This window comes from Lonchura striata, chromosome 1 (genome assembly GCF_046129695.1).
Source record: "Lonchura striata isolate bLonStr1 chromosome 1, bLonStr1.mat, whole genome shotgun sequence".
Classification (NCBI taxonomy): Eukaryota; Metazoa; Chordata; class Aves; order Passeriformes; family Estrildidae; genus Lonchura; species Lonchura striata.
Window position 1 is genome coordinate 129,592,782 of NC_134603.1, and position 12,074 is coordinate 129,604,855.

The window sequence follows — 12,074 nt, forward strand, 5'->3', positions numbered from 1 at the left end:
CCTGTTTTTCTGCAGAGTTTCTTCCTGGTTGGCTATTATTTACTTGAATTATATTTTCTGTTAGGACTGCATATACCTAACATCTACTGAAGAGCATTTTGGCAGCAAAGAGCAGGCTGCCATGCTCAGAAGTGGAAATTTGTAGAAATTTGCTGACTGGATAGGAAGTTATTTATGTTGGCTCATAAATGTTCAGTTCCTTGTGTCTCCTGTCTGGTTATCTATTTCTATGAAATTTCTGTGAATGATATCTCTCAAACTCCACTGAAGCTGGATAATGCTTTCAAGGTTATTGGAATTTGGGACAGACAGAAACAGAGATTGCATAAACCTTGTTTTCATATAGCCTACCAGGCTATAATTGGATGGCATCCTATCTGAATGCTGAGCTGGGAACAGAACCCTTTTTTATCTGCAAGCAATCTCCAAGTCCAGAAAAACAAACAAATAAGCAAACAACAAAACAGACAAACAAAAAATATGAAAACTGTAATCCCCATCTCGAGTATAAAGAAAAGGGGATTGTGTCCATTTGTCTGTTGATAGTGGTAAAGAAGATACTTATGAGTTCCTGTAATTATTTTAGGTTAATCATTACTTCACTGGGAGTTTTGTATATAAGGAAAAGCAGACTTTGCAGAACTATTACAGTTGTTTGTGTGGATTGGGTTCCTCCTCCACCTTAAGTAGTCCAGGGAATACTTATGCTGCCATGTTGTAAAGATCACATTTTTTTCTAAATTTCTCTCCAGTTAATGAGGACACCTGAGAGAAAATATTCATTCCCTATATTACAGTTTTTTAGTAAGAAATTTTGGAAAAGAGATAGAAGTTAACCAGACAAAACTAAGAAACCTAATTTTTAGTGAATTTACCCTTTATTGGTTTGGGGGTTTTTTGTTTGTTTTATTTTTGTTTGTTTTGCCTTTTTTTTAGTTTTTTGTTTGTTTGTTTGTTTGTTTAGGTTTTTTTTGTTTGTTTGGTTTTTTTTTTTTTGTTTTGTGGTTTTCTTTTTGGGATTTTTTTGCTTTTTTTTTTTGCAAGTCACCCTAGTCCAAGGATGCACTAGACTGATTTATAAGGGTTTGCAACAATGACTTAATTGCAGTTTTGCAAAATATGTTAAGTTTCATCACTGAAGGGCAGGTAAAGTCATAGGCAGGCCAAAACAAAACAAAAAAAAAACCCTAACATTTATGTACATTAAATCTTATACTAAGGTGTATTAAAACCATATTCCACTGTCTTATTTTGGACTTTTAAAAGTTCAGTTTTGAAACATCCTTTTTCTCCCTCCTAAAATATAAGCTGTACTTGTGAATTGCTGTTTTTAATGGTATTCTATGGTAAATATTTTAGACACAATACTTGAATGTAATTTGTCAGAGATACTTTCAATGCTCTGTAATTTCTGATGGTGGGGCCTGAGCACCGAGTTATTTTTCATGAATAAAACATAAGCAATATTTTATAACTGATGTGTTTCTTGTATATTGCAAAGCTACAAGTAGGTGTCATTGTTATAGCACTCCCAGGTCTTCTGCTATACTTTATAGTTCTGCTTCTGTATACTTTATAGTTGCTCTTTGTTCATCACATGTGCACAAACCTTAAATTCTGCATTAGTTGACAAATGAATAAGATGATTGTATTCAATAAGAACATGGGTTTTGCCCATTCTTCCACAACTCTGATGCTGTATAAAAACTGTGTAGTGCTGCAATACATGCTTTCTATACCTTCTCTGCAAAATGGCCCCTATTTCTCCTGTTTACATAGTCTCACCTTTCTTTTTGAGAAAACATTAGCTGAATATTCGTGAGGAAAAACTAAAACTGACAACACTACACAGGTCTAGTCAAAGAATAAATCTTTGGGTTGACTGAGTGAATGTCCGTGTGATTATACTTTTAATGCTTTTGAATAGCTTCTTTCAGAACAAGGTTTTTATAAATTATATGCAGAACCATTTGTTTTTACCCTAGAGGAGTGGCATTAGGTGGCAGATGTGGCCACCTTCAGCCATGCATATGGGCATAGAAAAATACTATTGTGATGAGTCCCACTGATCTGGGGCTCATCTAATTTACATGTGATCTGTGCTGCAGTTTCTGATGGAGGAAAGTACAAACAAGGATATTATAGCTTTATTATTTCTAATGCATGACTCGTCTAGCTTTATTCAAATTGGCTTTCTGCAGAACTAAACCTGTTACTGAGAGGCTTTTAAAATTGTGTAGCTCCTCAGGGGAAGACTTCAACTACCAATGGAATATTTGGCCTTTAAGTGTTCAAAGTTCTTCAGCTTTTAGAAATAATATGTTTTCAACACATATTTATGAAAAGTAATGACATGTGTATGATTTACATAAACCTCTGAGAAAATCTAATTTCATGTGGTTGGAAAGTTGTGTGAGTGATGATGATTGTCTCTCACTTCACTAACAACAAAATCAGTATGTCACAATGCAATAAATACATGAGTTTGCTATTTAAAAAAAAAAAATTATTTAAGTTGATCAGCACCAGGAAAATCCACCTTTACTTTAAAAGTTCCCATATTGTTCTTCTAAAACACCTTAGGAGAAATCTGATATTGAGTTCTCAATCTTTCATTTAGGACTCTCCCACCTGCTGTAAGACTCAAGAGCCAATGTGTGCAACCTTCTGCACAGTTCATTCCATTTTTTGTATAAAGATATTGATTATGGCATAGGTCTTACAGATACATTAAGTACTTTTCTGAGCCACAAAATATGAAAAATGGTACCTGTAACAGGTAAGTAAGAGATAACAGAAGGTGCAGCATCAGGAGCAAAAATGTGAACAGATAACATTGAGGAAAATATTTCACATACAGCCTAAAGCCTGTTCCTGGCATTTTAGTTTAAGTGTTCTTTATTGTATGCATTGCAGCAGTAAATATCATGTTTATCAGTAGCATATATCAAGACATCTTTGATAGCCTACCTATTGTAACAAAATGATAAAGTGCTGTTAAAATCACATTTTGTTAGCCTGCCAGCTATGGTATTTTGGGAATGTTGTTCAAAACACTACCAGTGTAATGGTTTTGTCATTATGGTCATGTCTAGCCCCACACAGCCTCTACTGCAAGTTTGCCAAGTGAAGGTGCCAGAAGATGAGAGTTTTTATTTCTTGGAAAATAGATAGAGGCAACCAGTTCACAGAAGTTACTTACATTTCTAGGGATTTAGCTTTCCAGCAATTACAATTTTCACTTATTATTGACTAGACCAGAGTCAGAAGCTTTGTAAGGGATTTAGAAATTTGTGTCTTAGAAATGTAACACCCTGAATTCCCTTACTTACCAGGATCTTCCACATAATGGCAATGGTAATTTTTCATTCTTGCCCACTTGGGTGGTCTTTAGCTTTAATACTTCATTTAATAAACAAAAGCTCTTTTCCCCTATGTCCATCTCAAAGGTTTTATATTAGAAAACATTTTTTATTTAAAAAAAACTGCATCATAATTTGTGAAGGCAAATGAAAATAAATCTGTTTTAAGCAACTGTTCAGCTAAAGTTTATACTCTAAAGTCCATTTTATTTCTTTATAAAAATACTTAGATCGTAATTTTTATTTGGGATATTTACTGTGCCAAAGTGCTATCAGAGACAGTGTTCATGTTTCTGTTGTAATATACTCTGCAGTATTTTAGTGGACTACATATAGAAGAGATGGAACTAGAAATTAATATTTTAACATACCATGACCATCAAAATAATTTGTTATGGAAAAGATGATAATATAATTGCATTGTGATTATCTTAATAAGTATAATTTGTTATGTCTGATTTTTTATCCACTTTTGCATTTCTTCAAAATAGGATCCTATTAAAATGTTTTTCGTTACTGTCATGAGAACTGCATTGAAATATTTTATTGATAATCTAATCAAGCTGTCATTGTGTGATATCTTACTGCAAAAGTAGTTCAGCCAGTGTGGTGGGTTGACTCTGGCTGGATGCCAGGTACCCACCAAAGCCATTCTATCAGTCCCCTCCACAACTGGACAGACGACTGAAAATATAGCAAAAGGTTCATGAATTGACATAAGGAAAGGGAGAGTTCTCTCACCAATTACAGTCAAAGGTGAAACAAACTGAACTTGGAGATGTTAATTGAATTTACTGCTAACAAAATGAGAGCAGGATAATGAGAAATAAAATAAATTTTAAGAACACCTTCCCCCCACCCCTCCTTCCTTCCCCTTTCTGATGCTTCACCTCCTACCCCCCAGCAGTGAAAGGAGACAGGGAATGAGAATTATAGTCAGTGCATCCCATGTTGTTCCTGCCACTGCTCAGGGAGAGGGGCCCTTTCCCCAGGAGACAGTGTCCTCCATGAACTTCTCCAGTGTGAGTTCATCCCATGTGGGTCACTCTTCCGTGGGGTACAGTCCTTCAGGCACAGGCTGCTCCAGGATGGGTCCCCCATGGGGTCACAAGTCCTACCAGGAGATCTGCTCCAGCATGGGCTCCTCTCTGCACAGGTCTGCAGGTCCCTGCCAGAAGCCTGCTCCAGCATGGGTGTCCCATGGGTTTGCCTCTCAGGCATCACCTGCTCCAGCATGGGGCTCCTCTACAGTCTGCAGGTGGATTTTTGCATCCCCATGATCCTCTGTGGGCTGTGGGGCACAGCTGCTTCACCATGGGCTACACCATGGGCTGCAGGGGAATCCAGCTCAGGCACCTGGAGCACCTCCTGCCTAAACATGATAATGCCATATAAAACTATCCATGTATTTATTTATGTTTTATTTATGTTTTTATTCTGTTATATAGGAAAGAGCTTTACTTGTTGTATGGCATAGTGGAGATTTGAAGAATACAGACTTTAGTTTCTTAAAGATTGAACTTTTCTCTTTTTTTTCCCAGTGAATCATGCTTATTTCAATATGTACGTAGTGCTCACAGATCTCTGATTCTAGATAGAGTGTTATTCATTCATAATTGATTGCTTCTCTGTTGCTATGGCTTTAGATTTCAAATATTAACTTCTACATTTTCCTTTCTTTTTTGAGTGGTAGATAGCACAAATAATATGAATTTGTTGCTAAATAGATTAATGAATTTCCATTTTATCTTGCAGCTATGACCCTCGCAGAGCTTTGGTTGACCTTAAGAGTTGTCTTAGCAAAGGCTCCCATAACAGGACTATAAACCTGCAGTTAAAGGTTTGGTGTCTCAGATAAAGCAACAATCATTAAGAATTAGTAGATCTAATGATGCACTTCATTTCTAGATGTTTAGTATGTTGTGTGTCCTATAATCTTGTAACAACCAGTTTCCCATGAGTACACATATCTTAAATAGTGTCACTATAACTGGGAAATAATCAGAAATAATTTTATGCCAGTTGTGAATGGAAAAACAGCTGTATAACATTTGTATGAAGTCTGAGGAAGGTTTTAGCCATGGTAAAAATACTCCTTTGACAAGTAATTCAATTAATAGCTAACTTGTTTGAAATTAGAACCAGAGTTGTAATACAGGTAGCCTGAACATTCAAAGGAAAATGTACATTTATGCTTTTGCATAAGGCAAACAGCAGAGGGGATGACATGAATAGGCCTAGATTAGATCATGAGAAAATAAAACTTAGAGGTGTTTAAAATAGAAATAATTACTGATTAGGTTGTTTGGAAAGTGGGGGGAAAATGAAATGCTTGAAGGACAGATTTTATGAATTGAGGAGTTCACAGCTTATTTTGAAAGTGTGAAGATTCATTGATGTGACACAGTTACTGAAATCTGTGTTTCTAAGAATGTTTATGTGGAAAGCAGTGTGTTTGGACATTTCTGTTAGCAAGCGTGAAGTGCAAGAAGATTTTATCTCTCAATTTAAATTAAACATATGAAAAAAGTTGGCTTACATTTTTCCAGTCTGCTGACTTGATTTTCATTCATGTAATTTCATGCTCTGTGAGAAGAATAATGTTCTTCACAGAAGACATGCCAGTATGAGGGTAGGTGAACTCCAGTGGGCAAGGATATCTAGCTAACAACTAGTCACCTTAAAAAACAAGGACAAGAAGCAAGAGGAGCATTAAACAGTGGTACAGCAACACTGAGGAAGAGGAGATAGCAAGACAATAAGATACAGGGGTCCTTTGGACACTGACTGAAGGCCACTGAAGGAACCTCTGAAGCATGGCCTTGAAGAGGTTCAAGAAATTTGTTGCTGAAAGAACAAGGAAAGCAAGAAACAAGATTATCGTAGAGCTCATGGAGAGGGGAAAGCTTCTAATGGAAGGGGCAGAGGGGCCCGTCTGTGTGTGTGTGAGCAGCACAGCTGGAGTAGCCAGGGGACTGAGCAGGAAGGCTGAGAGCTTGGCACTGGAGGGGCTGGGGTCTGATGGTGACTGAAGGGACCACAGACCTGGAGCAGGTGGCAGCAAGCCTCGTCTGTGTGTGCTGGCAAGTACTGGGCCTGGTTAGCTGGCAAGTAAGGCATGATCAGGCCACCAGTTTTTGTTCATGTTAGTGGTTTTGGTGTCAACCTGTGGGTGTGCAGGGGCCAGTGGAGCCACTGTCATCTCCTTGGGTTGCTCAGTGCTGCCAGATGCATATCTGGGCACATTTGGGATACCTGCCTAGCCAAACTTCTGGCCACAGCACATACTCAGCATCAGAAAAATGCCCTGGGGTCTTACAACCCACCAGACTTTGCTTAAGCTGACAGCCAGCTCTGTGTCCTTGTATCTGTGTAGCTACACCATGTCTTGGCTCTGCACAAACACAAGAGCTGCAGGTTGGCTGATGCACTTGTCTATAAGGAGAAGTCAGTATGTCAGTAATTTGTGGCCTTGCTTTTTAGCTCATTCTCAGACATGGTGATAATGATTTTATAAACATACATATGTCCCAGAATTTGAAAACATTCTGGAGATAACTGAAGTTAATGTGCAAGTGCAGCAGGGAAGTCTGAAATGACTGTCTGAAATGTAGGTGTGTTTATAGGAGCTCTGTTCATATATTACAGTAGCACATTGATTTAATGTCTTATTTCAAGTCCACCTTGTGGATCTCTGGGAATGACATAGCTTTTGCCATCAATATGATCAGACTGAAAAGTTGTTTTTCTGTCTTCATTTTTATTCCCAAATGTGCACTTTTGACACTTGATTTGTGACAGCTGACACCTCAAAGCTTATATATGGCTCAAGAGTTAAGCAGCCAGACAGAATGAGCTAGCTGTAATCTCTCAAACATACAATACTCTCTGACATCGAGTGTGAAAATCATCAGCTTGTGAAAAGTGTCATATAGAAAAAATACTAAAATTAAGTAGAAAATTACTTGAGTTTTGACTTAGAAAATGTTACACTTTTAAACTGCCTGGTATATAGTTTTCATCCCCTTTTCTTTGCAAGAATATAGTAATAAAAATGTTATTCCTGTATTTCAAATCCACTCACATGTCTCTGTTGATGAGGGAAGGGAAGGGAAGGGAAGGGAAGGGAAGGGAAGGGAAGGGAAGGGAAGGGAAGGGAAGGGAAGGGAAGGGAAGGGTCAAAGTCTTTCTCCACAGGTTTCTGTATTTTTGCTGGAAGAAGGGACAACTAAACTACAAAGACAGACTTTGTTTTCTGTATTTGCCTGGAAAAGGATAGCTGAAATGAAGGCAGAATTTATAAGGCTTTTTTACCAGGAAAGGAAAACTGAAGTTGCTACACCCCAAGTTACTTTTATATCAGTTTATGTCTGTTTATACCGAACTTTTATATCTTTTTAAAATCAGTTTGCTGTAAAGCTGTATTTTTCTTGATGGGAAGAAACATGTTTTGTATCTCAAAAAAATCCAGAAGCTGACTTTGAAGGTTTGGAAAAGTTGAATTCCACTACTAAGTGTGATCATATATAGATGATTGATCAGATTGGAGTTTGGGTGAGAATGGGCTGCCTTCCTGCAAGAAAACAAATGATGGAACAGATTTTTAGGTAAAATGTAACTGATGAGCAATAAAAATGTATAGAGGGGTAAGAGGGTTAGAAGAAAAGACAAATACATGATTTCAGGTCTCAATATATGACCACCTAAGTATGTTTTGAGAATAGTTGCCTTCACAATTTGGAGAGTGAAATCTGAGTGCATGGAAAAGGCTATTTCAACCTCCTTGAACTGGGAAATTTTCAATAATGCATGAAAGCAATTCCCAGACACTGAAAGGATTTTTTGTGTCAGAAAGTCAGAAGACCTTTCAAAGAAGCCAAATTTCATAGAATTGTAGACTCATCATTTTAATCATAGAATCCTAGAATAATTTAGGTTGGAATGGACCTTTAAAGGCCCTGTAGTCCAACCCCCCAGCAGTGAGCAGGGACACCCTCATCTCCATCAGGGTTCTCAGAGCTCAGTTCAACCTGACTTTGAATATTTCCAGGGATGGAGCATCCACCAATTTTCAAGGCAACTTGTGTCAGTCTCACCACCCTCATAATAAAAAAATTCTTCTTTATATCTAGTCTAAATCAAGTCTTGTTTAATTTAAAATCATTATGGCCTGCTCTATTGCCACAGGCCCTACTAATAATTTGTCCCCATCTTTCTTATAGGTCCCTTTACATCTTGAAGGGTTTCCACTAGAGCCTTCTCCAGGTTAAATGACTCCAACTGCCTCAATCTGTCTTCACAGGAGAGGTGCTGCATCCCTGTGATCAACTTAGTTGGCCCTCCTCTGGATACACTCCAATAGGTCACTGCCCTTCCTGTGCTGGGACCCCAGAGCTGGATGCAGCACTGCAGGTGGGGTCTCAGCAGAGCAGAAGGGCAGAATCCCCTCCTTCACACTGCTACCCACACTGCTTTTGGGATAGCTCAGGATATGTTTGACTTTCTAGGTTGCAAGTTCACATTGTTGGGTCATGTCAACTTTTCATCCTCCAGTATTCCCAAGTCTTTCTCTGCAGTGCTTCTCTCAGTCTCTTCATCCCTAGTATTTGTGGAGACCCTGGGGGGCATCCCCCAATTTAGGAAGACACAAGAATCTTCCTTCAAAAAGCTGTTAAGACCCCATTGGCTCTTTCCCCTGTTCCTATGTCCCTGACCACTCCCTCCCTATTCCCTGATTGCTTTTATCTTTGTACTGCCCCAAGACCAGGTTCACCCCCAGGTCCCTCGGCAGAGAAAAACCTGGACTCTCTCGATGAGTATGTGTGGAATCCTGAACCTCTTATCATATGGCTGAATTAAACATCTGTGAAAAGGCTCTTTCTGCTTCCTTACCCTGGACTTTACTAGCAGCTATTCAGGCTTCAACAACTACTGATACCCATGTGCAGAACTCATTAGATTCACATGGACCCACTTCTCAAGTTTGTTCAAGTTCCTCTGGATGGCATCCCATCCCATCCCATCCCATCCCATCCCATCCCATCCCATCCCATCCCATCCCATCCCATCCCATCCCATCCCATCCCATCCCATCCCATCCCATCCCATCCCATCCCATCCCATCCCTCAGTCATGTTGATGGCATCACTCTGCTCTGTGCTGTCTGCCAGCTGGCCCAGGGTGCCCTCAACCCCGCTGTCCGTGCTGCTGCTGAAGACATTAAACAGTGCTAGTTCCTGCAGGGACTCCTGAGGAACAGCACTTGTCCCCAGTCTCCGTCTGGGCATTAGCTTCACTTCTGGTAATTAGCTGCCTCATGCATCGAGGATCAGAGGGAAGATGTGCCATTTCTTCCCAAAACAGATCAATAAACAGATGTCAGAAGAAAGAGACATAAATATACTCTGAATATTTTGTTTAATTTAAGAATGTATAAACAGGGATCAAAACAACCACAGTATCAGGAAAAGGCTTGCTTCATTCAGTAGGACAGCTATTTTCCATGTTGATCTGCTAAACAGAAGCTGTATTGTTTGGCTCACTGAAGTCCATGTCAGGAAACTCAGATGTTTTATGATCCCATTGGGATGGTATCAATCTTGCTGAAATTTATAACCCAGTAGTGAAAAATACTAATTTACAATCATGTTTTTAAAATAAAGTACTTACCTAAAGTATTTTGTGGAAGGTTCAGTACTGCAGCTGAGTGCCAGCTGTGCTGAGCAAACACCTGTTCTTACGTTTAAGTTATTTTATTTCTAGGTCTTACTAAAGATTAAAAATAAGGATAAATTCTGAACTCCCAAGAAGATTAGTTTAGAGTTTGCTCCAAACACTTGATGTTTGGTGAGCACCAGACATCACTCATAGCTGTAGCAGATGGTGCTCGGGGGGCCTTCCTGGCTCTGGACATAAAGTGCATTATGAAGCCTAAGTCTTCTTTTGGATATGGATGATATTCTAAGCACTTTTTAAATTCAGAGTTTAAATTTGCTTTGAAAAATCTCAGGAGAAGCTGAGCAAGCAGAAGGAGATTGAAATCACAATCTGAAATTTGTTTTTTAAACTTGGAGATATCAATACAGGATGCAAGACCAAGTCTACTTGCGGTTTTTTTAGTTTTTTGTTTTTTTCTTTTTTTCTTGTGTAACTTTTAATAACAAAAGCCTACAGGTTTATATCTTTATAACAATCCCTCCCCTTTGCGTTCACTAACTCTGCTGTCTGCTTGTATAAGTGCAGGCTAAGCAATAGCAGAATACTTCTGCTGCCTGGGGTTAGGGTGACTTCAACAGAGGGAGGGAGACTCCTTCTGCAGTGCCCTGAGTATCCCATCAGTGCCATCAGCTGTACCAGTTAGCACTTGTGAATCCTCTTCCAGCTCAGTGTTTTGGTGGCTTATAGTCACTGATACTTCAGACAATATACTGGGTGAATTTATATTTCTTTTGTTTGTTTCTTCATGATGTTAAGGCTAAATAAACAATGTATTCCTTAACTTTTTAGCCATAAATTGTTTAAACTTGATAATGTTTGCTTTTGGGTAATAAAAAGCTCCCTTAAAGTGAGCTGTGTAACGCATGTAAAGATAAGAGTTTTCTTTGCAATCTGATTATGGCTTTGGACAGCACTTTAAAGCCTACTAGCAATTGTAAATCAATATATGTCAATTAAATGTACATGTGGCTGCCAGATCAAATTTGTTCTATATTTATTTACCCAGTTTGCCTGCTACCAGTTATTTCACCTTTTATCAAGTCCAAGCAGCATGAAACTAACAATGAAGAATGATGCAAATGTAATGATCCTATTGACTGAGTCAGAGATTTGTCGCTTGAGAGATTGACTGCACCTACTGAAACAGAAGATGCTTAGGTAATGGACTTAGACGAACTAAATATCAACTGAAACTCTTACAGAATGGACATAATGGTATTCTCCTCCTGAGAATATCTAGATAATAGTCAATTCTTGTCAGCAGTGGTACCAAGGCCCTGCTTCTGGGAACATTAAGTTTCACCATAATGACCTCACAACTCAGAAAGCTCAGAAATACCACAGAATGAGAACACAAGGTAGTTTCACTTCAAAATACTAAAAATAATTTACAGCTATGATTTTCCTCAGTCTTACAAAAGATACAACCCATTCTTTCTTTTCCTTTACCAGTTGCATGGTCAGGTTTCCTGTGGCTTGATTTCAGTCCTACCTGTGATCCTACACTGCAGGTGAGCAGTGAATATAGAGAGCTGTCAAGTACAGCACTGTTCCCCCTTAGGAACAAATGGGGAATCAATACTGCCTGAATTCTGTCTGCTGATGCATCTGCATTGCTTGTATAAATTGTTGTTCCTAATAAGTGACTAACTCAGCATCCATTTATCTACATTAATGGGTTTATTTCAAGATTTTCCTCTATTTCAAACAATCCTCTAGACAATGGCATAAGTACAGGAAGGTACCATTTCTGTGATATTATGGCCAGGTTAAAATGTAATGGGAACTTGGATTCATACACTAGAAGTGCTCTTTTCACTTTGCCTCTAAGATGTGGGAGTAAGATTTGCCTTGTACATTCAATGGGCAGTGCATATGAAATCTCATCTTCCTGATGAAAAAAGAAGTCCAGTCATTAATTTACATAAACACTGAATAACTCAACCATCTTCCATGTTATTATTTAAAATACATTTATAAGATAGACTTGTCAGT